The 27,007-nt window shown below is 51.5% G+C and overlaps 1 long non-coding RNA gene across 1 annotated transcript; it reads right to left on the bottom strand.

Annotated features, from left to right (window-relative positions):
- Window positions 1-293: 293 nt before the first annotated feature.
- On the bottom strand, window positions 294-19,084 carry LOC137444691 (uncharacterized). Its single transcript, XR_010988210.1, has 3 exons — window positions 18,828-19,084; window positions 14,880-14,999; window positions 294-560 (listed from the first exon to the last, which is right to left on the bottom strand). It is a non-coding gene; the product is annotated as an uncharacterized lncRNA (long non-coding RNA).
- Between the last annotated feature and the right edge of the window lie 7,923 nt (window positions 19,085-27,007).

The raw sequence follows: 27,007 nt of genomic DNA on the forward strand, positions 1-27,007 counted from the left end.
TCTTCCTGCTCCTTCACATCATTCCTTCAGTCCTTCGAGGCAGGGAAGGGTGCTGCATGGATCAGGAGAGTATCAGGCAGAGACAATTCTCATGGGGCTGCTGCTGGATGAACAGCAGTGCCAACGCTGGGGAAGCCATGAATGGGACTCTGCTGCTTGCACGATTTTTCCAGGCCAATAAAGGAGACTAAAATAGCTGCTCTCTCTCATTCCCTAGCTAGGCACAGGCACCAAGAATTATCCCTTGAGATGGTTTTCTGTAGCCTTTGTGGTACCCCTGTGAGGCACCAGACCCCCACCAAACACAGACCCCATGTACAGCAGGGCTGGCTCACTCCTGGATACCTTGCTGACAGTGAGCCTTTTGCCTGTGCTTGCAGAGACTCCTGAGCAGTTCATCAATAACATCCTCTTTCCTCACACATCTCTCCACCAGATTTCAGTAGGTACAGACACACTTCCTGGGCTCTCTTCTCCTGCTGTTTTGGTTGGGGAAACTGAGGCACTGTAGGGATGTGAGCACAGATGTCTTCTTTTGTGCAGGCAATCCTGTGACAAAGCTGGGATCAAAACCCAGGGGATTAGTGCTTCATTTTGTGCATCTGCTGGAAACCCACCTTCTTCTGTCTCTCCCTACTTCTCAGCATTAGTCTGAAGGAAATGTTGACATTCTGTTGGGGGTTGATTTTTTTCAAGCATGTCATGTGGGAGTTGTTAAAAGGGTTGCCTACATTTTACAAATATTTCCAGGAACAAGCTTGCTGGTGTCTGGGGCTGTGGAAGAGGGAGTGTGATGCTGACCAGCATGGGCTTGCTGCCAGACCATGCTCTCCATCCATCCACCCATCTACCCATTCATCCAGCCATCTATCTATTCATCAACCCATCCTCAAAGCCTCCCTTCCTCCAGCGAATCAGTAACAGTGATGGGTGAGGGGGACAAAGCTTCTATTTAACCCTTCTTTGCCTCAGCTGAGGTGACCAGAGGCTGCTGTCCCCTTCCAGCCTGGCATGGGAGGCCAGTGGCCACATTTCTTGTCACACATTTGTTTTGGAGCATTTTCTGCATCCCCCATCCCTGGGGATGGTGGTGTCTGAATGAGGACTGTGAAGCTGCCAGGCTGCTGCCTATTTGTTGAGGGGCACAGGATGCTGATCCTTCCTGGAGAGGTGGCCGTGATTTACTCTGCACTCATGGCTGCTGAAGCTGGGGAATGACTGAGACTGGAGGGCTCCTTCCAGGGGCCACCAATGAGAAGCAGGAGAGGAGAAGCTGTGCTTAGCAGAAGGGCTTGTGAAAAGGTTGGAGGGGAGCATAGAGAAATTGGGGGGGTTCTCGGCAGCAGATCTCCAGGTAACACCAAAGTGAAGAGTAACAGCAGGTCTGGGTGCCACCAAGTGCCTTGATCCCCCTCAGCCATAACTCACACAGTCATGACTCAGTGTAGAGTGTCTCCTGCACCTGCCTGCCTCTATAAAGAATAAATAATAATAGTTTGTGGTTAAAACATTACCCTCAGATGATAATCTGTGGGACATGGCTTATTCAAAGCAGCTGTGCTGGGAGGGGGTAACCTCTCCTTCCTTGGCAAGAAGTTGATTTGTATTCATGGCGTGGGCTCCAAGGCTGTCAGGAGAGGGATGTTGTATAACAGAAGTTTGCAGGCACCATGCATGGCTCCATGCTCCCTGAAGCAGGCAAGGTACAGGGCACTGTCCACTTGCAATAAGGGCAGTTATCATGCTTCAGACAGAAGTAATATCAGCAAAAACTTGGCAGAGGTCTCACCTGGATGAGCAGGTTATGCTCTAAAACAAAGCCAAGCAACACCATTTTCCCAGGCTTGTTACCTCCCTCAGAGGACAGTGATTCTGAGGGGCTGGGTGACCAGGATAACACCAGGGCAGGATCTCAGCCTGGCTCCTGAGGCTCATGATAGGTTTGGGGACAGACAAGAAAGGTCTCCTGCAAGTGGCTGTGAGTGACGCAGGGCAGAGTGATGGTATTGCTGGTATGTTGAGCACCTTGTTTGTTATACCTCAGACATGTCGCAACACTGCTGGATTGTGTAATGGTTTCCAGGAGATTTTCCTGCTTTTGGCTGTTGGGGCTCTCATTCCCAGGGTTTGGTTTCTGCCAGAGGTGGGATGTGGTAGAGAGAATGAATTAAAATCTCTGCACAGAGATACCAAGTGTGTGATGAAGAGAGGGAGGAGAAGATTTCTGCCTTTTAAAACTGTTTTTTGTGTGTGTGAGCACCTTCCTTCCTGAGAGCTTACAGGCATGGGGTGAAAGCTGGGTGCAGTTTTTGATCTTGGTAGCCTAATATTACTCCATTCCATGTTAAGTTGTACACCCTGACACCAGGCATTTCGCCCACAGGGAGTTAAATACTTCTTTCTAGCACCAATAAGAGGTGATATTTGACAAATGTCCTTCCTTGCCTTGCCACCACAGGAAGCTGAGAATCCTGTGATCCAACCTGAGCACTTCTGCAGCACCCCTCCTGCCCCAATCTGCGTTCCCCCACAGAGGCCAAGGTTTCCTCGTTCCCAGTTTTAGCCGTGCAGTTTTCCTCTCCCTTTCCTCCCTGCTGGGGATGGGAGAGCTTGCAGCAGACAGTGCAAGCTCCCTTGGCAGCTGCCAGGTGCAAGCACGGAGAGAGCTCGGCTTGCCCTTGCATCCCCACTTCGGGGCAGAGATAAATCCACAGAGCTACCAGTCAGCAAACTCGAGCTCCTCGCTCGGCACGAGCGACCCAGGAGTTTCAGAAGCTTAAAATATTGCACAACTTGGAAGAATTATCACTGGGAAAATTGCTGCAGCACCCCAGGGAAATTCAGCTCTCCACCACAAAGGCGGAGGCATTCAAGCTTCGCCTTGAAGCGGCTGCAAGAATTTCTCAATTTGGCCATCTTCGTTTTCCAGGATCTCATTCAGCACGTTGGCTGAAATCTGCCTAGCCTGGGTTATGCCTCCAGCTTTTCTTATTTTTGAGAATTCCAGCTAAATGCTGGCATGGTTTATAAAGAATTAAGGGAAGATGTTAAAATGGAAAAAGTTGGGTAAGCTCAGATAGCATTGGAGTGTGTGGCACAGTGAGGAGATCCTCCTCAGTAGGGACTTGGCTCCCTTGTACTGCCACACTCAGCTAGACATGGCACAGATGGGATATGGGCATGGGAGGATGCTCCTGTCCCAGCTCTGATCAAGCACAGAAAATAAAGGGTTACAGTAATCCCAAATCTGCTTCCCAGGGCATTGTTCTGCAGGGGTGTGCTGGGCGCAGCTAAAGGGGACCTTTCTATCTCACCACTGTAGGGTGCAGATCCCTTTCACACCTGGGCTTAACCCCTCAGAGGATGAGTTGCACAACATAGCTGAGCCCATGGCAAGGTCCCCCTCTGCTCTTCCCTTGCAAAGAATGAAATAACCTGGAAGTTGTTGGTTTCTGGAAGCAATTTAGCATGGGACATGGCCATTAATTTAAATAGATTACAGAAATTTGAACTAAGCTGCATATAAATCTTCTGACCAGCTCTTTGGGCTTTGGTCTCTGTTGTTTACACTCTTGTTTTATTTAAAAACAAAAACAAAGACCTGTGTTTTGCTGATTCCCGAAGCAGTGATGTTTAGGTAGAGCTCGCTGCTGCCTTTGTGGGTGCGCATGGCAGGCGGCTTTGCTCTACCACATGTATCACCTTTCAGAGCTACTGTGAGCAGGGCGCAGATGTTGTTGGGTCTCAGGTAAAGCCATCAAAGGTGGACGTTCAATCAAGTTTGACATCATCTTCAACCTGAAGGCAAACGGGTTGGTTTTGATTAGCAGCTCGCAGGGCTGAGCCTAACCTATATCAGAGCTGCTGCTGCTACTTTACCTGAATGGCAAAACCACAGATGGTAATTATAATGATAAGTGCTTACAGATTTCCCAACAACAAAGATAATTTGTTTGCTCCATGCCTTGTTAGAAGGGGAATTCTGTTCTGGTGACTGGGTGGTTTGTGAATCAGTTGTTGCCCTTTCACCCTTCTGTCCCCAGCTTGGCTGTTCCCCCCAGCACGGCCATTAAATGTTGATCCAACAAGAAGGGTCCTACCGACTCTGGTTTCCTCCACAGTGGCCATGGAGACACCAGCCCACAGTAAGGAGCCATCCTGGCCTGGCAGGGAGGAGAATGCTGTTCTAACACCCCTGGAATGGCCTGGGATGCTGGGCAGGGGTGTCCTTCCTCTAAATCCCTCAGCTCCTCACCCCATGCTCATGCACACAACTTTTGGGGTGAAAACTTGCTGCAATGCTGCCTTTGAGCTGCTGGACCACTGCTGCTGATGCACAGTAGGGTAAAACTCAGTTGCAACCATCATGCTTACACCATCATCTCACTGGGATGATGAGGTACCTTTCAAGTGGCCAGATTTGCACCTCTTACTCCAGAAGCCACTTCCAAAAACAGCAGCTTTCCTCCTGCTGAAGGTGACTCAGTGACCAAAGTCTTGGGAAGAAAAAGGGGAGAGCTTGTCACTGCTGCTCTCTGACAGCTCGAGGTCTCTCTCCACCCTGCAGTTGCTCTCGAGTGCTGGAGTTGGGTTACCTGTAAATTAAACCAGCTGGTGCCAGGGACTGAGGGCTCACCGGCAGCCCTGGCCCTTGTCCACAGCCATTCCCCAGGCAGAAATCCCACAGGTCTGCTCGCTGGCGGTAACTGAGGGCAGCATCTTGCTTGTCATGTGGGCAGGCAGATAACAGCTTTGATTTCTGGGTCTCATTTTAATTATAATGGAAGGACAAGGTTCGTTTAAGTGCCCGCTTTGCTTTCCAGTGATCCTTCCCGGCTGCCAAGTGTGCTGGGCTAACAAAAGCATTCCTCTCCCCTCCGGGGCCGGCCGCGGCAGCCCGTATGGCGAGCAGACGGAGGCCATTAATGCACACAAGCCCAGCCTGCCCAGCTCCCAGTCCCTGCGCACAACCTGACACCCCAATCAGCCTCTCTGCAAGGAGAAACTACCCTTGAAATACAGACGTCCTCCAAAAAGCACCCTTACACCAGATCATCTTTGCCTCTCTACCCAGTACCGGCAGAATACCTGCAGGGTCTTGTCCCAGAGCGTGTTTGTCTTCTCCCACAGCTCAGATCAGATGATTTTTTTTCCCGGCCAATAGTACCCAGAGTTGTTCGAGAAGGTGATATCGATCTTGCTCATATTTGTTGCCTTAATGAGTCACAAATTCTGTCTGCAAGCAGAGGTGGTTTGGAGGTGCCGGCTGGCTGCTGCTAACCTGCCTTTCTGGAAGGGTAGGAATTTCAGCAGATTTGGAGAACTGGTGTTTTCTTAGATTCCTAAAGGAAATTACACTAATTGCAGCAATCCCCATGTCCCTGCAGAAAGCAGATGCGATAGCATCTCCCCAAATATCTGCTCCTGATGACAGTAACCTCCCTACAGCTCTTCTGCCCCACAGCACTGAAGGACCTGCAGCGAGTGATCTGCCAGACCCAAGCACTTATGGCTGCTTCGAGACCAAATTGTTTCTGTGCTGGTTCATCTTTTGGTTGTGGATGGTTAACTGGGTTGGCAAAGACACCAGTTTGCCATGTGGGCAGGGGACTTAGTGCATCAGCTGCTCTGATCTTTGCTGTGGCCAAGACTTCATTATTTTGAAATGGTTTTAATATTCACTGCACCAATATCCGCACACGGGCATGGCATGTGGGGTCACAGCGCGGTGCTGGTGTGGAATTAATATAAATACTCCGTGGGGTATCTCTAAACAATCATCCCATATTAATCAGCTTAATATTAATCAGCTTTCTCCTCCACTCAGATCAAGGAAAGTCCCCGCTCCAAAGAGGGACGTGGTGTTGGTTTAGGGATGCAGCCTGTTTCCGGAGTGGTGGCAGGAGCAGGACAGTCTGCCTCTCACATCTCTCAGATGCTCCTCAAGGGGCTTAATTTAAACATTAACTCCCAATTTGCCTCTGGGCTCAGGGCATGGAAAAAATTAGAGCAAAAGGAGAATTTTTCAAGAAGCTCTGAGTGAGCAAAGCAGGGTTTTAATAGAAATAGTTTTTGACCTTAATTATGGCTTCTAATGGAAATAGTTGTGCAACCTCAGCAGTGGGATTTGGTATGTGCAGGCAGATCTGAGCTGAGGATGATGATGGGAGGACAGCAAGAGCTTGGTGGCCTCAGTTGCTCTTTCACAGAAGGCTCTCAGAAAGCAGGTTTGAGGCTGGTGGGGTGAATGTTCATTTCCACCAAATGCAGCTCTGAGTTGCTCCATCCAGAGCTAAAGTTTCACCTTATTTCTGCTTCAGACAAGCATGTAAGTGGTCTCAAGTACCTCATCACTGCCAGTGGGATGTGCAGCTGAGTATCCAGCACCTTTGAACAGAGGAGCAGGGAAAGCTTGTCATTTCCCACTGGGATCAGCATGGCAAGTCCCAGCACGAAGTCAGCACAGCTTGTCCTGCCTCTATCCTCTCCTCCATGGAAGCAGCTCTCAGCCGTGTACAGCAATACAACAAACTCCAGCGCTGCTCTCCAGGGATAAGTGATGCTGATGAGAACTGCTGAAATGCTCTTTTGAAGAATCCAGATTGCAAAATAATGATGTGGTGTTAGCCAGAGGTGGGAGTGGGATGGAATTATTACAGAAGAGGAAGCACATCACCTTTGGTATGGGGTCAAACTTCCTTGCTCTGGAAACCTGCTCTAATGGGTCACCTGCCACCACCTTGTAGCAATGATGTGTGGAGTTAATGTGACTTAGGAACCTCAGTTTAGGGTGATAAATTAATGTTGGCCCTTTGAGGGGCTGGGTACTGCTTGGCTCATGCCCTCTCCTGCCACAAAACCATGTGAGTTTCTAGGGCTGTAGGTCCACCAAAAGGCTTGCTTGTGGCTGTGGAAATCGAGGTGGGACAAGCGGTTGAGTAGCGTCACTGCAGGGCTGGAGAACATCAGCCAGTTCCACTGCCTCCAGCAGGGCAGACTGGGATGATGGGAGACATGGAGGGACTTGAAGAAGGTGTGACCTCCTCCTGTGCCTGCATGTTGCCAGGAACAGTCATAGAAAATGACAGTGACATCTTGCAAAGTTTTGCTCTTCTTTACATCTGCAGCAGTGCCAGAACAGATGGGGAACGGCCACCCCTCTCCCCCTGCATGCTGTGGAGAGCTCTGTGTCACATCATCCTCTTGCCAGAGCTCAGACAGTTTTAGGCTGACCCCAAAGGGAGAAGTCACCTCCCAGAGGTACCATCCATCTCTTCTGGAATTAAATGCAAGAAATATGTGTCACCTCCCAACTGGGAAGGGAAATGGGGTACAGCAATCTCCCTCCAGGCCTCTGCAGGGTCTTTGGGAATGTATTCATGGCATGCATCCTGAATGCCTGCTATCAGAAATGATGTCTTGAGTGTGACCGTGAGGAAGGATGGAGGCTGCAGCAGCTCTGTCACCTCCCAGGTCAGGAGTCAGTGACCTGCAGTATCTCAAATGTAGCTTTTACCTTAGCAAAAGCAGAGACATGATGCTCTGCTCTCAGATGGGGTCCAAGGGCAAGGTCTCCCTAGGTTCACCGGCCCCAGCAGCCACCACCAAGGCACATGTCCTCACGTTTTCAGCTTTTAGTTCTTGGAAACACTGGGAGCTCTGACTATTAATTTTAATCCTGAAAAGGGTGCTGGGAAACCCCAGCCCCAGCGTGGGGGTTGAGCTATTCGGAAGATTCAGGCTTTGTTGCTGAAGATGCAAACGTGTTAGTTCCCCTCCGCTGCCCCTGTCTCTGTGTAGGCTGCAGAAATAAAGCATGCCTTTAACATGCAGACATTTAACCCTTTCCAGACTGCAGTTTATACACGGCCTTAACTAGTACAAAGAAGCGTTCCATGCATTTTGACAGCCACTGTTTTAAAGCTCTTATCACATTTATTTCTTCTTTTATCGAGGGTTTTGTATTGTGCAGTGAAGATTCGTCTCTACCCTTGCCTAGTTTATCTATAATTCAGGACATTTTTACACTTAGGTTATAATTGACTTTTCCACGCTGCAGCAACTCAAACAATAACTATTAATATTCAGCAGTCTATAGTGATAAAGATTTCCATTTACCTTCTTTTACTTAACCGTGTGAATATACAGCATCCTATCTCACACAGTTAATGTTGAATTCATTCATATTTACTCTCCATTTTCGCCTATAACAATACTGAAAGCATGAGCACTGCAGCTCTGGGGACATCTGACTCCCATATCTGTTCTCAGCTGGCCAACTCTGCACACTCAGAGGGGAGCTGGCACCGACAGGTCCCAACTATGCCATGCTGCTGGGTGACCATCACCCTTCAGGTTTTCGTGGGGCTGGGTCAGAAGGTAGAGCACAGCATGAAGCACAACATCTCTGCCTTCCTCACAGAATCACAGAATTGTCAGGGTTGGAAGTGACCTCAAGGATCATCTAGTTCAAACCCCTCTGCCATGGGGCATGGACACTTTCCAGGAGATCAGGTTGCCCAGAGCCATATCCAGCCTGGCCTTAGAAACTTCCACCTCCAGGAGGAGGATTTGAGTTCTGCCACTGGTGAGGACACTGCACTCACCTCCTGGGGTGTTTCCAGCCAAAAAGCAGTGGCATGTGGTAATGCTGTGGATGGATGTGTGGGTGTGCAGGGCAGGTTGGTGGTGACAGAAGCTGGGAGGCATGCTTCCTGCTGGGAGGGCAGGGCAGCTCATTGTTTAGGAGGACAACACAGAGCCGGGAGCCTGGTCACCGGCCTCAGAAGCTTCTAGTGTGATCTTACACAGTGCTGGAGCCTGGGAACACACCAGCCCGACCCCCTGTCCTCTTGCTGCTGTAAAATGCATGACGGCAGCAACTGGGAGAGACTGAATGCCAGTACTACAGTCAAGGCTCTGCCCCACTGCTGTTAGCACCAGCAATTGCAAAGGCTCTGCCTCGGGGGGTTTATTCTCCTGCAAAGCCTTCTACTGAGATGCAAAGGCATCCCACAGCTGGGTGCTGCTAGGCCCAGCTCCAGGTTGGCAGAGGAGCCAGGAGGAAAACCGATGAGAAACTTCAAATACACTCACTCTGATGCTGGGCAGCAGAAGATGAGGGTACATCAGTGAAGAGGAAGAGATGATGGAAGGGTGAGCTGCCCCTTGCTGCTGGGATGTGAGGATGAAGCCATTCATATTTCCTTCCCATTGCCCCTGTGAAAGCTGGATGCCTTCACCCTAGCCATGTGTGGATCTGCATGAGAATCCCCAGAGAGGCTGGCACCACTGGTCACCCCAGGCTCCTGGCACATAGCTGGTGCTGCCAGTCTGGGAAACACTGTCCTGGGGAGATGCCCTCCCATCCATTCATCTCCCTAATGGAAGGTGGAGCAGGGACCAGCTGCAAAAGCCAGCAGCCAGCTAGGTATTAATTGCAGCTGTGTGGAGCCATTGTGACTGAGCTCTTCCTTCTAATTATGAAAAATGTCCCACACAGGGCAGAAGTGGCAGGGCTGTTCCCCGCGTGCTCAGAGAGAATGACTTTCCCAGACAGCTTTCTGCCAAAAAGAGAGAGGCTCTTCATGCTCTCCACCCCAGCCACCCACAAAGCGGGGCTGCTCCCACCGGTGCCATTGCTGAGCTGCTCCTGCACTTCACGGCTAGTTAAGGGCTAGTGGGGTTAAATGGATAGTCCATTAATCTCCCCCGCTAAGGTCAGAGCTGAGGGACACACATGCACACGGCGGGTGATTTATGGCCAGCCTGGGCTCATGCCCCCTTCCCGTGGCTGCTGCCAGAGCTATCCAGTGCAGCGTGTGCTTGCCAAGCACTGCCAGGAGGACAGTGTGCCAGCAAACTGTTCCCTGGAGGAGATGCCTTCAGCGTTTCTGCTGCCTACCCCCTGAAGATCCCTCAAGAGCAGAACCGGCAGAGATGCCTCAGGAGCAGGATTCTCTACATAGAAGCTTTCACCCCAATCACGCCCACCATCTTCCCTGCCTCAGTTTCCCCATTGCTAGGCATGTTGCAGCCTGCCTCACAGAACCCATCAGAGCTGGTGCAATGCCCAGCCCAGCACAAGTGAAGGCTTCCATGTCACCAGGGCAGCCATTCCCAGTGGGATCACAGGATCACAAGATGTTAGGGATTGGAAGGGACCTACAAAGGTCATCGAGTACAATCTCCCTGCCAGAGCAGGACCATAGAATCTAGCACAGGTCACACAGGAATGCCTCCAGATGGATCTTGAAAGTCTCCAGAGAAGGAGACTCCACAACCTCCCTGGGCAGTCTGCTCCAGTGCTTTCTGACCCTCACAGTGAGGAAGTTCCTCCCCATGTTGAGACAGAACCTCCTGTGCTGTAGTTTATATCCATCACCCCTAGTCCTCGAGCTGGCCAATGTTTCGGGGTCATCACGGCCACCAGGAGCTGGGGGCTGTCCCTGCGGCAAGTGCAGAGATGGGTTTCCCTCTTTTTTTCTTTCCTTCTTGTGTTCCCCTTGGCCTCGGCTCAGAAGTGCATGCTATCTGCCTGCTATTAGCCTGCCTGCTGCTATCTGCCCCGGGAGCAATCGCAGGGTGAATGAATAAACACAACAGCATTTAGCAAGATCTGAGAGGAGATGTGATGATAATTTCTTCCCTGCAAATTGTCCGCGTCCGTGTGCTCAGCGCGCCGAAGGCAATTAGAGCAGAGCGGAGCTGGCAAGGCGAGGGTCGACGCCGGAGGAGCCGCGGCTGTGGAGGAGCCATAATAACAATTTAGATTCTATTTAGATACAAGTGGCTACAAGTTGCGTCTCAATATTGAATCAATCGACACAGACAAATGATTTAACATGGAGGCGTTTGCAGGAGTGGAAAGAGAGGGACCAGCCTTGTAGAGACGGCTGGGAGCAGGGGGGACAAGTGGATGGGTGGCCAGGATGGATCCAGAACTCCTGGTAGTGTGGAGGGAAGATGGGAAGGGGCAATCCTGAGGGGAACAAATGGCTTTTCTAGCAGCTTTTGGCACTCTGGGCTGCCTTGCGTTCAGCATCGATTGGGGAGGTATTTTTAGAGGCAGTCTGGTATTTGTTAACCTTCTCATGCAGCGTGGGGCTCACTTCTAGGAAGCATGTGTGCGCGCACGCGTGCGAGAGGCAGGAGAGATCCTGCCAGAGATAAAAAGTAAGTAGCCAGCCCCAGCCAAAGGCCGGGCACAGCTGTATAAATACAGGGCGGTCCCCCTTGCCCCCCACCTCCTTGCGGCGAGTGGGGCTGGTGACACTGGAGAATGCTTTGCTGTCATTAGTTAATTGAGCTGCTGATGTTAAGAAAAGGTTATGTATTTCTCCTGGTAGTTTTTCTTTATAAGACTCTGACAGGGATCGCTTGCAAGAGCGGTGGCAGTGTCACAGCTGGGGACTTGGAGCAAATCTTCCCTGCGCTGGGGATTGTTTTTTTCTTTTCATTCCCCCCTTTTCCCTTTTTTCCCTCCCATGTGGCAATGGCTCTGTGGAGGAGCGGCAAAGCCCAAGCTGCCCTGCGAGCCTGCCTCCTGTAAGTGATAACCCTCACTGCCGCCCCAGCAGGGTCTGCTCGCCGGCCTGGGGACCACCAGCAGTGCAGCCCCTCTGCCCCTCTGCCTGCTTCAGGAAACAGCCTGAGAACTGAGGCATGGTGACTGCTGTCCTCTTGCAGCCAGGCACACAGCACCCAGGAGGAGAAGGGAGATGAGATCTGGTCTATAGCACTGGAAGTGTTGCAATTTTCTGGGGATGCTCCCATGAAAACTGAGAAGCTCCAAATTGTACCCATGTGCACGGTGCTGCTGGCGTGGTCCCCAACCATTCATGGCTTGGCTTGTGCCATGAAACTCATTTCTCTGCAAGCACTGTTAATGTACATCCTTCAAGATTGAGTGACAGGGGGCTAGTCTCTTTCCTCTGCTCAAAGCAGTACTACTGGGAGGTTTTCCCAGAGGCAGAAGGTTCACCTGGGATACCTGTGAGCAGCAAGGCAGACTGCTCCACAGGGTGGTACCAGGACGGAAATGTGTAAGTGGGGGCTGCTGGGGGGGCTGGAGTGGGTTAGGCTCTAGCAGCCTGACTTAGCTGCTACAACCTCCATTCCCTTGCTTGGGGAAAGCAGCGGGGAGACGGTGGGGGTTAGCTGTCTGTAGGTGCAGGAGGATTGCTGGGAGTGCAGCAAAGATGCATGTTGCATTCATGCTTAATGGTCACTTGAACCCCCAGTGCTTGTGAAACACCTCCCAGGTGATCAGCGCCTCCTGGGGACAGCAGGACCAGCTTTTGCTGTGATTCATCTTCCTGCTGCTGTTCCTGAGCAGCTTTCAGGTGTTCCACAGGAAGCAGAGGACTGTCATTATCCACCCCCTCGCAGCCAGGCCACCAAGGCAGAGGAGCAGGCTGGGCAAGCTCCTGGCTGGGATGGCTGCACTCCCAGTGAGTGCAGCTCAAGCCATGCCACACAGTGTGGCCCCAGGGCTGGCTGCCATGTCCCACTGGGGCCCACTGTTCCTCATGCAGGAGGTGCATCCTCCTGCAAGGGGAGAGGAACAGCTGAGCTTGATGAGCCATCGCTGAAGCACCAAAAGTGGGGGCTTTCACCTGCACTTCTCCCGTGGGGATGCTTATGCCAGTGTACAATCTTGCAACAGATTTTGTTCAACCAGTTGCCTTCCACCTCCTCTGTCTTCAGGTTTCCACCAAATCTGCCTAAATCTCAGTGGTTTTATTCCCCTAAATGTCTCAATTCTGTGCCTGCAGCTCCTGAACCAGGTGATCACTTGGCAGCCAACCTAACAGCAAGGCAGTGTACCAGCCATGCTAACTGGTGGCAAACTTGGCTCAACCAGCACAACCCACCTGCATCCCTGCAGCCTTCCCAGCCAAGCAGCAGAGCCCTGACACAGAGCCTTGCAAAATATCTGCCATAAAACCAGTACTGAGGTTGAGGGAAGCCCATAAGGAGTGGCCAGGTGCAGCATGGGGGTGTGATGCATGGCTGCACTCCCACACACTGGTCCTAGCACCATGTCATTCTCAGCAGGATGAAATGTGACCCCAGGCAGCCACCAGGCCACTGCCGCATCACCCTGATGGGGTCAGAGCCCAGCCTGGCAGTGGCTCTGTCCACAGAAAAGGTCACTGACCCTGGCTTCCCACTGCTGCCTGCCACAGGGAGGTCACCATGGCCCCCTCCACCAGCACAGCAGTCGCTGGCTGCTCCTTAATTAATCCCAGGCAAAATTAATCAGTTGACATCCGACAGCTGAAGAGCGGATGGCAATTGCTCTGGGGCTGTGCCTCCTCCAAACAGCAGCACTGGACCTGGCTGAGTGCTTCTGGCCCCAGTGTTGGAGCCAGGGGCCACAATGGGTCTGCCCGGTGGTGCATCACATAGCCTGGCTGGGACATGGATCTGCCGGGTTTTCCTCCATGTACTGCCAACCCGTCTTTGGTGGAAATGGCCCTACTAGAGGTGTCCTGGGGGCTACCCCATTGCACAGATGGGTGCTTGAGAGGGAGGTGCTGTGCAGCAATGAGTGCTATGGCCATAGGTTAAGCTCCTGAGACCAGTTAAGCTCCAGTGGACCAGGAGAGTGTTAATTTACACCCCACTGCCTGGTTTGCTCAGACAGGACAGCACAGGCTTGAACCTGCTCTTGCCAGAACTTCTCATACCCTCTTTGCCTGGCAGATGGAAGAAGTATGATCCTGGCAAGCATTTTGGTTAGGTGGCACCTGACACTTGCCAGGTGTCTCTTCAGGGTCTTCAGGAGGTCTGCTGGTGCAAATGGGTGATGTTTCTTGCCAGTTCTATCACTGGGGTCTTCCTTTCAGTGTGGCAAACCTGAGCACACCTGGGATACATTCAAAACTCTCTGGGGTTGTGTTTGCCAGCCTTTATTCCTGATGGGAAGATGCTTTCCCACTGCTGCAGAGCAAATCAGTCCTGGTACCACGGCAGCAGCTGTTTGGTGACCACTGCTGCATTCCCCTCATTGCAGAGAGGATGGCTTCCCTGATCATGCATTCCCATTTCCCCACTCCCTCCTCCTGGCCTGAGCCTTTAATCATTACCCCACAGGCTCTGCCACTTTGGATTGCTAATCAGGGCTGGTGGATGCTGGAATTAACACTGTGATCCAGTCAACACCCGTGAATCCCTAACGAGTCTCCGCTTGAGAGTAATCGGTCATTAGGCCAAAACGCCAACATAGTGCCTGCAAATTGTTTGTCTTTACCACGCTGCTTTCTTTTTCTTTGTTTCATTTCAAACACCAAAAGACTCCTCTGTTCCTCTTTTCCTTCTCAGGAGAGGGAGTGGTTTTACTGCCATGAGTATTAGCCCTTCAGTATTCAGTATCACTAAGGTTGGAAGACCTCAAAGATCATCCTCCAGTCCCTCAGGAGCAGCCTTGGATGCTGTGACCCTACTTAGCTGCAGATCTATTAATGTGGCTGGTAAAAAGAGGAAGGTCAAACCTGACCCTAAATGCAACAACACCAGGTTGTTACAGGAGCAGACACATGCCCTCACCTTTACAGGCACTGCTGAAGAGTGCCAAGGCTTCTGCTCCAGACCTGGCTTGTGTTTTATTGATCTCCAAGTGTTGGAGATGCTGCGTAGCTGTGGGGTCCTTGGTGCTCTGCCCACAAAGATGATGGCAGTGCCAGCCACCATGCCACACAGGCTGCCTGAACTGGGGTACTGTGCTGACACGGTAGAAGTTGACTTGGAGGTAAGAGTGAGAGCAACCAGCGCCTAGTTTGAGTGACCTCATTCCTGCAAAGGACACTGGAAAACAGTAACAAGATCAGAAACAGGCTGATACGTGGCAGGGCTGTGCTGCAAGACCTGCTTACCGTGAGAAATTTAAGGATCCAAATCAGTTGATCAAAGGAGAGGAGACCTGAGCTGCACCAGGGGAAGATATCTGATAGCAGAGGCTTCTCCAGCTTAGCAGGTAAAGCAGGATGCCACAGCTGAAGGTTTCAAAGGAGAAAAGAAAAAAACAATGAATTCAAGAGGGGAAAAAATTAATTCAGCCACAAATACTTATTTGGGAGAGGAATTAACCATTGCAGAAAGAGAATGCTGCAGATCCTTCAGGTATGGGGTCCTTAAACCTGTGGGTGTTGCTCAGATACTAGGGCCTAATTTTCTACACATGCAAGAGGAACTGATGGGGAGTTTTCTCAGCCACGTGCAATGCAGTGCTAATGCCTGTGGCCTCCTCTGGCTCTGACACATGAATAAAACAAAAGCAGTTCCCAGCTCTTTCACACACACCTCTTTGGAGATGGAGGGGGAAGGACCAGGGTTTGCAGTGTGTCTCCATGGCTCAGCCTGATCATACCTCTGTCCCTGTACCCTCCCGCCAGAGAGCTGGGTAAATCTGATAAGGCAGTCAGGCTTTGACTTTATCCCACACGAGCAGTTTTTGAAGCATGCCTTGGTTTTAGCCAGACCTGCTCCTTTTCCTAGCGAGCTGAAAATTAACCTTGCTCAGCTTGTGGCAAATAGCAGCCAATCTGAAAATGTTATCAGCAGTGCTGCAGTGGCCTGGCAGGGCACAGGGGTCACACCGAGGAGAAAGCCTGGTTGTGCCCACCACAAGTCAGGCAAGCAGAGGAGAAAATGCAGCCTGCACCAAACTCCTGTCATCAGCTCAGCTGCCGGATGCTGAGTATGTCGTACCACTACTTCTCTTCAGCTGCTTTTAGAAAGGGAGTTTCCAGCTCCACAGGAACTCAACATCACTGAGGAATGGGGTTGAAGGCAGGGGTGTGTGCTACTTCAGTGCTTCCTGGGCTGCTTCACGCTCAGCACCACAGCAAGACATTGCCAGGGCAGAATCTTTATCCGGGAGCACTGGTGGATGGAAGTGCTGGAGCTGCCTTCAAAGACTGCAGTGCTGCAGCAGGGTTGGACCCATGGTGGTCATCCACAACAATGGGAGTGGGAGATGGGGGTTGTAACAAACAGGCCTTTCCCTCTGCAAACCCCATCTTGCCCCCCACTTTTGTTCCATGCAACACACCCTCCCCACCTGCTCTTGTGAGTGTCACCCCATTGGGGCTCCAGAGAGGTAACCCTGGGAGCTGCCCCACACCCCTCATCTAGGAAAGCCTCTTGCTTCATCAACAGCCCTGGCTTGCAGCCTGTGCTTCCAGACCCAGGAGCAGAAGCTGGAAGCAGGAGATGCTCTGTTGTGGGGGCCGCCCAGTCGATTGCCCCCCAGGGCCAGCCCCTACCCTCTGGCTGCACCAAGGGGGATGAGGGACCAAAAGGTACTGGGAGCTTACTCAGGCTTCTCGCTGGAGGAGGGGAGTTTATTGGAAAACACCTGGAATCTATTAGGCCTGGAATATGGAGTCAAGGTTTTGCCGCCTGCAGGCAGCTCAAGTATAAATAGCGGCAAAGGGTTTGTTTTGACTACTTTAAATTGTGCAGGTTTCGTGCCCTGAGAATTGGGAGTTTGAAGCTGCTCCTAACGTAATAATCCTCCTGCTTCCCCCCTCCCGCCCAGCGGCCAGGAATCTGCACCTTGTTCTCTTCTCCTTCTCATTCCTCTCTTTGTTTGACTATTTTCCCTATTTCCCATCTGTTTATCACAAACCTCCCGCTTCCTGGAGCCTTCAGGAGTCTCCAAGGAGGGGAGGGTTGGAAATGTTGTTGCACGCAGGGAAGTGGAGGGGAAAGTCTGGAGCTTTACAATAAAAACCAGAGAGCTGAGGTTAAAAAAAAAAAAAAAGGGGGGGGGGGGGGGGAGAAGAAAAGAAAGAAAGAGAAACAAAACCAAATGTCAAAACACCAGGACAGACCCCTCTGTGGGATGGGGTGACCCCTTGATGTTGGGGGGCAGGCTCTCCAACCCTGGGCGATGTCACGAGCATCACCACTGCATCCTGGCTAGGAAGAGAGCAGGGAGGTTTGTTGGGGAGCTGCTGCCCTGTCACAGCCATAACCTCTCCCATCCCCACAGCTACACGGCAGCAGCAGTGCTTGTGCTAATGCTGTAGTAATAGAGCAGTGTAAGGCTCCTAATGGAAATGCTACATCACTGCCAGCATGGAGTTCCCTTGGTCCTGATCCTAATGATTATTGTTACTCTCTCACGCTGAAGCCTCCGTGCCGAGGTGTCTGGCAGTTCCAGGCAAAGACTGATGCAGCCTCCACTCAAAGGAGTTGCTGCTCCAAATTAGACCATACATCTGTGAGGAGAAGGAGGAAGGGAACGCAGGGGATGTGGGCTCCTGGAGGAGAGGCAGACTGTCAGCACCACAACTGCATGGGAGTGAGGAGTGAGCATGGCTGCCAAACTGCCCCAACCTGCCCTAGCCTCCCCTCAGTACTGTGTACCATTAGCAATATGCTCTCTGACCGAGGGCAGTCCTTGTCTCCTGCCTTTGGCATGGTGCCTGGCTGAGTTTCTTCTCCAAGAGTTTTAGCATCACCCAGTGCAAACAGAACTGCACGAGAGGCAGCACACGCGAGCGCTAGTACAGTGACACCCATCTGATACAACAGCCACACGAGCAGAGCTTCTGCTGAGCACACTGTGGTGGGACACACGAGACCCTGGGGCTGTCATGGGGCTGAACTATGCCCCCAGCCTCTGAGGAGAAGCTCCATGAAGGCTGGAGGCTGCCACGCGTGGCAGGTAACAGCTCTTCCCCCAGCTTCAGAGGTAGCCATCTGTGCTGTAGACCTGAAAGTCAAACCCTGCTGACAAGCCATCTGGGGTGTCCAAACGACTGCACATGGTGCAATTTATTTTCCTACTTTTCCTTTTAATCATTGGTTTATTTCATTCATCTGGTGAGAAAACAGCCTTGAAAACCAAGGCTTTATGTCCTGGAAAGAGCCTGCAGTGGCCAGGGTGGCCGGGTGCACCACGAGCACAGGTGCTGGCTTCTTGGCCGTTTGTCACACATGGCCAATGGCTGAAGTCATGCCTGAGGGCTTGGAGGGGGTAGGAGCCCTGGTGTGGGGACTGGGGTCAGGCTGCCTGGAGACAATAACAAAACCCTAATCCACAGGAATAACAGCAGCCACAAACCACCCAGGAGCATTGCAGGGCTGTACATTCCTGTGCAGGGGGACAGGACACACCACGAGACCAAACGGTGTCATTGTGGAGATGGGAATTGGGGACCATCACTCCAGAACATTTTACCACAAGATTTGGGTTCATGGGAGGATTTTCTCAGTATAAGTTTACCCCTCATACATTTCTGCTCTTTGTGATCTTTGGTCCTTTTAATCCAACGTAAGAAACAGAAGTCCATGAAAAGAGGTTGAACTTGAGCTGCTCAGTAAAGCTGAGCTCAGCCCTGCAAGGTGGGAGCCAGGAGATGCTCATGGCCTCATTCAGCCTGTAAGATGCCATGTCCACCACCAGGGACTGCACCACGGGTACAGTGTATCCCACTGTCAGCATTTTCCAGCTCCCTGTCTGGTGTTTGCTTGCACCCATCCTGCAGGTTGGCCTTGAGGCACTGGCCAGGGCTTCAGCAACAGGCAAGACTGAACCACTGCAATCTAAGAAAACCATATCTCCTTGCTGTGTCTTTGCAATAGGAACACCCATGGATCCCAGAAAATGTCAGGCCATGGGCTCTCCCCTCCACATTGCTAGAGCTCTGGCTTCACCCCATGGCTTCCCAAGCTGGCAGCACTCTCAGCATCCCAGCCCCATGTACTGCCCAGCACCCAGCATCTCTCTGCCACCCACCCATGTGAAGCTCGGGCTGCCCTGAAGCAGGTGTGTGGTCAGCACAAAACCATTCCACCATTCACCCCCTTACCTCCAGAGTGGTTTCTGCCCCTCACGCCCAGGCTGAACACCACGTGGCGTTGGTGGGAGACACTCCGCAGGCTGGGGTCTTGCACCCGCCATGACTGCACACGTGCTCAATCTTGTCTCCTTTCACGTGGAATTAGCGTGACACAATTAAACCATCTCGTTAGACAGCATTATTTACTCCAAAGGAAACGTGGGGCCGGCCGCGGGGAGCTGGCAGCTTGGCGTTTCGCACATCATTATGTTCCCCCCACAGCTTTGAAGTTGGAAAGCCAAGGCAGCTCTTATTCTATCTGCAGGCTCCCACGCGCCTGGGCGGAGGTGGTGGCAGGAGGGCCCCAAGGAGGGCGTGCGGCACCCACGAGCCTCTTCCCATCCCAGGTCATTGCTCTGCAGAGCACCTCCCAGAGCCATCACTGCATGGCTTGGAACACCAGCGGGGCAGCCTGTGACCACTGCTTGGGGCTGCATGGATGGGACATCTCCTCCTGCTCCTCCAAAGTGTCCCCTTTACAAATGTCTGGATAACCCCTCCTGGCTGTGCCACCAGCTCCTGCAGTGAGTAAACAAGCCTCCAAAAGCCTGAGTGCCTCCCCAGGAACCAACCCCACCACTGCTGGTGTGCTCCCCGCAGGCCACAGGCTAGGACAGGCGAGAAGGGCTGTGGGAGGCCAGAGACGAGGCCTCCTTTGATGCTGTGGGTTTATTTACAAATGACGTGCGATATCCTGTTCCTCTTGGCGCAGAGGGAATCGAGCAGTGGAGGGTGTGGGTTGGCTCAGCCTGCCAGGCCTCCCCAGGCAGCTCCGAACCCATGTGCTCCTTCACCTTTCCCTCTTCCCAGGGCTTATTCCACCTCTTCTCCGATCTTCCTCTGCCCTCGTTGCTCCTCCTTTTATTTTTTCAGCATGACTTGCTGTTCTGTGCCAGCAGCATGAATCCTTTTATCCCTCTGTGCCCACGCAGCAGGGCTGGAGGAAGCTGCCCGGGCAGATGGGTCATCTCCAAGGTTAAGCAGCATCTCGGCTTCACTCCCAGCCGCCGCTTGTCTCCATCCTTGCATTAAGGTTGGAGGCATCTGCCAGCCTGGCTGGCTCTGCCCCGGCTGCAGGGATTTCACCAATCATTTCTTTCAACAGGGCTGGAGAAAAAACCAAAGCAAACCAAAACAAAATGTTATTTTCACACCTCTTTAACCAACCTGCTCATCCTTTCTGCTAGACCCTAGCTGTGTGTTGCTTTCCCCATGGCATTTCTGCCCGAGCTCTGGTACATGTCTGTGCTGGGGCCAGGCTCCCATGTGCCCACAGTGTCTGCTGGAGGCAGAGCAAAGGGGCACCGTGCTACGGGAGCAGAGCACAGTAAGAGGGGGTGCCTCTTTTCCTGGGGTGTACCAAGAGTCCTATCCCACCACAGGGACCCTCAGCAGGTTCCTTGAAGTGAATCCAGCCCCACCGGACCCTTGTGGATTTCCACCAGCCGCCACGTCTCAGCCACTGCTGCCAAGTGTTTGGGGGAGAGGAGCCAAGTCAGGCAGTCGGGAGATAAATCTGAGCTCACTCTGGCTGTGCTGGGGCTATGCTCAGGATTAATTGGAGGCAGCGGTTCTCCTCCTGCTCCTCTCCCCCCAGGCCAGGCCCAGGGCGGCCGGGTTGGCAGCCCAGGCTGGCCTGGCTCCTCATGGGAAGCTGCCGACATGTTTTCAGCATGAGGAAGGTGTGTGTGTGTTTGAGCTCAGGCACAATCACTTGTGAAGGTGGGAGGAGGTGGAGGATGTGTTAAACTATGAATGAGCACAGATCACAGCCTCTTCCCTGCAAGCCTGACAGCCTCTCTCCATGAAGTGTTTAGAGGTGCTTGCAAGATGTTGTTAGATCTGGCTGCTTGTGGGATTCTGTTCTTTTTTTTTTTCCTGGACAAAAGCCTGGCGTTCACCTGAAGTTAAAGCTAATCTAAACAGTAGGGGAAAATAAGGAAGGACAATAGCCCCAGCACCAAAAAAACCAGGGGAGCAGGAATGGGGAGCGGCTGGTTTATTAGCCACGCAGCACCAAAAACATCTGACGCATGTTACAAGATGCAAAATGCTGTCTCTGTGCAGCAGGATAAGACACGGGGAGATGTCAGTGCTTGTCATCCTGAAGCACCACAACCCTGCTCCTCGCAGCCTGAATTAATCAGTCTGCCAGGAGCAGCCTTGCTTTGACCTCCGCCCTCCCCTCCCGCCCTCCTCAGCAGCAGAGAAGCTGGGAGTTCAGTGTGATTTAAAGACTACCTCTTTCTGAACATGAAGCATGAATACACCCAGGGTGACCGCAAGTGCTCTGCAGCAGCCGGTACCCCCCGCCCCACGGGTGCCGATGGCTTCGGTGCCGAGGGTGCCAGCCCACGTCAAGCAGCAGTCCCAGCCCACAGCCACCCAGCGTCCTCCTCCAGCGTGTCGTGGCGAGGATGTAATTCCTACAAGAACACGTTCCTCTGGCTTAATTATCCCACTTTATAGAAGTCACTTCCGGCACCGAGCTCGGGTTATGAGATGCATTTGTGAGTCGTTGTCTGGGTGCCAGAAAAGAGGAAAAAAGAGAGAGTCAGAGTTATGATTGTTATTGAAGTGTTTTACCCTGGGTTTTAGATGTCTGGATTTCTGTTATAAAATGTATGAACTGCAAAGGAACTTAAATCTTTATATTCACAATATTAACTTCTCATTTCTAGGCTGAAACAGTTATGACTCTTCTTAATTCTCTTGGAAATATTCTGTGTGTTTATTTTTTTTTCCCCCCAAATGTTTATATAACTTCCTCTGGAAGCTTGATTTTTAGTTAATTAACTTCTTGTCCAGAAAATTCTTTGCTCGGTTTCTTTGTTAATATACTTGGCATTTCCAATTAAGACCATAGCTGTGTTTCTGCTAAGTTCACTTGGTTTCCACCACATAAAAAATGTTGCTTGAAGGGTTTCAGCTTTTCTCAGAGTAGACCCAGCCCAGCTGCAGCTATGAAGATGCTCAAGGAGCTTCAGGAGGTGTGAGTCCAGCATGGTAAGAGCCAGCACAGCCATGAGGGCAGCAGGTAGGAGGGGTGGGTACCGTTCTGACAGGGATGGTTTTGGCAGCTGGAGCCTGCTCATATGGCATTCTGGGGGTAATAGGATTCTAGACCCAGAGCCGATGGGCTGAGGTAGTTCCCCACTCACTCCCATGGATACAGCATGAGGCAGCAGGGAGAAAGGGGTGCCTGGAGACCCCAGCTTGCCCCTGATTCTCCTCTCAAACAGGGCAGCTGAGTCAGCTTGGTTCTCTTTACTGTGCTGCTGCTTTCCTTAGCCCCTCTGCACGTCTCTGCCTGTGTCTAACACCTTTTCACTGTAATGTCATCTGAAGATTTAATTAAGGTGCTGTTTGTTCCCTCTCCTAGATAATTAATTGAAGGTGTTAGATAAAACCAGGCCTTACACCAATCCTTGCTGAGTCTGAACAACGCCTTGCAGCTCAAGATATTATTGTTCCCTTTTGTTTCAGATCCTTCGCTTGTTCTCAGCCCCTGTGAAAAGCTTATATCCAAACCAATTTGAATTAATTTCTCAAGCAGGATACCACAAGACAGAGATACTATTAAAAGCTTTGCTAGAAATCAGGGTTCATTAGAATACACCCAGCTGCTGTTCCCTCCCCTTCATTCTGCCCTTCAATAAAAAGACAAAAAATAAAAACACTTTTAACTGCCAGGTCTTTGGTGCTTAAGCCAAAGGACATGCATGGCTGTAGGGAAACCAATCCCTCACGTAGCACAGGCACTGAGCAGGCTTTCAACAGTGACCTTGTATGTCCTCAGCAGCAGCTCTTCTGGCACAGCCTGGTGCTGGTCCCAGTCACAGCATCTTCTCCGGGGAGGTGTGCACTGATGTTGGCACTGCCTTGAGCAGTGGCAATGCAGCATCACACAAACACCACACCATAGCTGGGGTCATGGCTGGGACTCAAGTTTTGCCACTTGTTGACTTTGGAGAGTAAACTGCTAAGGCTCCTCCAAGCTTATGTGGACACCACATGTAACTGCCAGCAAACACCAGGGTCACAAACCCCCCAGCACTTCTCCTTTCCCTTCACAAGTGGGTCCCAGAAGCCAGAACCATCCAAAACCAGGTGGTCACTGTAGAAATGCTGGACTCTGGAAATGTGGTTTCAACAACAGCCTGGCCAGCAGCATCCTCACCAAGCAGCTTCCTCAGCTCAGCGCCATTGCCGTTCTCCTCAAGTCAGGATTCTATTCCCAGACTAGAAAGGACCTTTACAAATGATCAAAGGAGCCAGAAAGCTTTTGTAATTTTTCCTTTAAATGGAATTTTATAAAGCAACAGGAATCCAAGGCTTGTTATTTAAAGAGAGGCAATATCAGCAACGGGGGTTTGGTAATGAGTCAATCTGAGAGTGTTCCAGCCTGGGTGCCTTCACACTCGTCTTAATGCAAGACTTTTAATGTCAGCAGCAGCAGTAAGTATTCCACAACAAATGTACTCCCAGCCCCTGGCACCCTGTTTTGCCTGCTCCTCCAGGGCCTTGCAGCCCACAGGGGAAGATGGATGATGCTTGAAGGGGTTCAGACCTGATTTCTTGCCTTTCTCCATCAAGACACAATTCCTAGTGTCAGCACAGTACTGGACTCTGCTGCTCAGGCAGCTGCTCAGAGCAATGGCAGACAGGGCAGAGCAGGATGCTGTGGGGAGAGAATTCTGTGTCTGTTCTGATAGCCAGGGAGGGAGTGGGCTGAGGGACTTCTATCTGAGGTTGCATTTGATTCAAACCCTGGAAGTGCTGACGGGAAGATGACAAAAGGCACTATTTTCAGCGCTGGTGTTCTCCAGACATGTACCCAGTCCACCTTAGCTGCTGGAAAAAATGAAAGCCTCTGCCCCCAGCTCCCTGAACTGCTGCAAAGAGGCATGGGGTGTTCTCCCAGCCTGGCTTATGTCACCCCAAGCATTACATTTAAATGGAGCCCTTTCTGTCTTCTTAAGAACGACACTGCTTTGCTTATTGCCTATTGACTCGAGAGGTGAAGACACCAGCCAGCAGAATCAGAAACATCTACCATGAAAAGGAAAAGCTGAAATCCCATTTTCTACCTGCAACTCAATAAGAAATAGTCTGACAGAGCTGTGTTCATTAGGTGTCTGCTCCAAAGCCAGCACTTCCCAGCCGCACTAGAGGTCCTCTGAGAAGGAAGAGCACCTTAACAGTGCTATAGTAGAGAGACAAAGTGATAAACTCCTTCATATCTTCCCAGTTTCTGTCCCCAGTGCTGCCATCCACCTTCGGGTACCCACACCCATGTATACCTTCTCCTCCAGGGATGATGGCACCAAGCTGTCAAAACCAGAAAAGGTCACACCACCCACCAAGGACAGTGGCACAGGAGACCCCTGCTCCCTTCCCTCTCCTCTAAGCACAGCCCGTTAGTTCTGGGGATTTGGGTTTCCATTAGTGCCTGTTTGGTGGCCTTTCTCCTTTACACTGGCATTTCCACGGCTGCTTAACTTCAGTGCATTTCATTAGCACAGAGGTTTCTGTCGATATTAGAAAGTCACTGTAATCATCAGGGGGATTTGCACGGCTGTTAGCCCAGGAGCTTCCCTGCCTGGCAGCATTTTCAGCAGCATTTTTACAGCAGAAGGTGTCTTTGACATGCACTCTTTTGGCAAGGACTTTATACCCCTGTGTCCCACTCTGTACCAAGGGTGCTGTCGCCGCAGCTTAGGCAGAGAAAAGTCATCTGTGGAGATGCCAGTCCCAGCCAGGGGCAGCACATGCTCACCAGGATGCCCATGACTGTTGGGATGTCTCTAGGATGTCCATGGAGTCATAGACTCATTTAGACTGCACAATACCTTCAAGATCTCTGAGTCCAACCATTAGCCTCACACTGACAAACCCACCACTAGATCGTGTCTCTAAACACCACAGCTTTTAAATATCCTCATGGATGGTGACTCCACCATTGCCCTCGCAGCCTGTTCCAGGGCTTGACAACCCTTCTGGTGAAAATTTTTTTCCTAATGTCCAATTAAAACCTCCCCTGGGGCAACATGAGGCCATTTTCTCTTGTCCTAACTGGGGAGAACAAGGTAACACCCATGTTGTTCCAACCTCCTTTTGGGCAGTTACAGGGAGCAATAAGGTCTCCCTTCAGCCTCCTTTTCTCCAGGCTAAATAACCCCAGTTCCCTCAGCCACTCCTCACAAGACTCATTCTTTAGACCCTTCATGACCTTTGTTGCTCTTCTTTTAGATGTTCTTCAACAGCTCAATGTCTTTCTTGCATCAGGGGGCCCCAAACCAAACAGTGTTCAAGGTGCATCCTCACCAATGCTGAATACAGGGGGACAAATCACTTCCCTAGTCCTGCTGACTACACCATTTCTGACACAACACCACACTCACAGGGATAGCTTCTGGGGTGTCCACTATCAGGATGCCCATGTTCACTGGAATGCACATGCCCTCCAGGACACCTGTACAAACCATGGCAATGGTACTCCCATCAGCTAGTGCTGTTGCCCCTTTCCTGCCATAGAGCACATAGCATGCTGCCAGGTCATCCTCCCTCTTGCCCACTGCTGTCACCCAGCTCCATCCCACAGCACCCAATTTCTTCTTCATCCCTGTTTGCCCCTTGCTGGTATTTTGTGAGCAGCAGAGGCAGGCGGAGAGATGCAGGGCAGCAGGGAGCATGACAGCAGCAGGGAGTGTGGGGCTGTGGAGATGGCCTCCCATCCCTCCCCATTCCCTGGTGCTCTTTGGGGCTGGCTAGCCTTGCACGGACAGTGCAGTTCTGTTTTGCATCACCGCTTTGAAAAGCCCTTGGAGAGAGCAGTGATTTATGAGAGGTTTCTTGTATGAGGGGAAATAAACCTTTGACCAGACCCAACTGAAATCCACACTGCTTAATTTTCTGTGGAATCAGGATTTTACCCTATCTGAGGATTTTGCTCCTTTCCAAGAAAAACAACCCGTGCCTTTCTCATAAACAGCCACTTTCTCTCCCTTTTCAGAAGCAGGGCTGGCTGGGAAGGGCTCCTCTCCCCTACGGCCTGCATGCCCTGGTCCTCACTCCTCCGTGCTGGAGCCCTGCGGTTCACAAATCACCGCATTTCCGACCAGCACCGAAGCGAGAACATCTGCTGGGGAAGTTACAGTAATTAATTAGCTTTTAACTGGGAGATAGAGAAGCAGGAGAGAGGCACGGACCCCTTTAATGAGAATAAAAGGTGTTTAAGTTTAGAGGACTGTAGAGGTGCCCCAGTTACTTTGTAATGCGATAAGGGGCTGGGAATTTAAACCAGAAATGCTGGGACTTAGGGGGGGTTGTTTCGGGTGCTTCAGTAGAATCTGGGAGGGAGACAGTACCAGAGAGCTACTGTTCCTAGAGCAAAAGGGTTCCAAGTGGGAACAAAAAACAACTCAGTCCATGCCATGCCCCAGCTGTGTCAGGGTGGTGCTGGAGGTGGAAGGCTCAGGTGTTACCACAGCCAGGTGGTGCCAAACAGGACCAGAGGTGCTAAAAGGCAGCAGGACAGGGCTAAGGAATGAATGTTAGAGGTGGTGATGGTGGCAGCAGCACAGTTAGCATCCCCTATGTGTGACAGATCCAGGATGACTTGCCCACCTGAGACCAGGTTTGTTGGGACTGTGCAGACTGAAGGGGCTGGGGTGGCTCAGCAGAAGTTCCTCACTGGTTTAGGGAACTGGGAGTGAGTGCATAGAGGGAGGTATGCCTGGTTTTGGCCACAGCTGAATTCAAGAAGAGGCTCTGAGAGCTGCTGGAAGCAGGGAACTTAGGATCCTATTAAAAATACCACAGAGGCAGGCAGTGAGGGGAAGAGAGGAGAAAGAGGTGATGCTGGGGGCAATGGGGTCTGGGATGGAGGTGAAAAAAGCCAGTGGGGCTGGGGGTCAAAGGCAGGAGCTGCATCCAGGGTTTGATCTGTTTGCCCTCTGTGGGTTGTGGGTAAAATAATGGTGGGAAAATGGTGCTGAGACAGCCCTAGAGAAAATGGGGAGGGCTGCTTGTGAGAGGAAAAAAATTACCGAAGGCAGCTGGAGGTGTATAATTACAATTACGATATGTTAAGTGTTAGTGCAATATACCCTCTGCAAATGGATGGCACCGAAGCTGCGAGGGAAAGG

The sequence above is a fragment of the Melanerpes formicivorus genome, unplaced genomic scaffold (assembly GCF_026170545.1).
Source record: "Melanerpes formicivorus ecotype bairdi unplaced genomic scaffold, bMelFor1.0.p_v2 SCAF_12, whole genome shotgun sequence".
Classification (NCBI taxonomy): domain Eukaryota; kingdom Metazoa; phylum Chordata; class Aves; order Piciformes; family Picidae; genus Melanerpes; species Melanerpes formicivorus.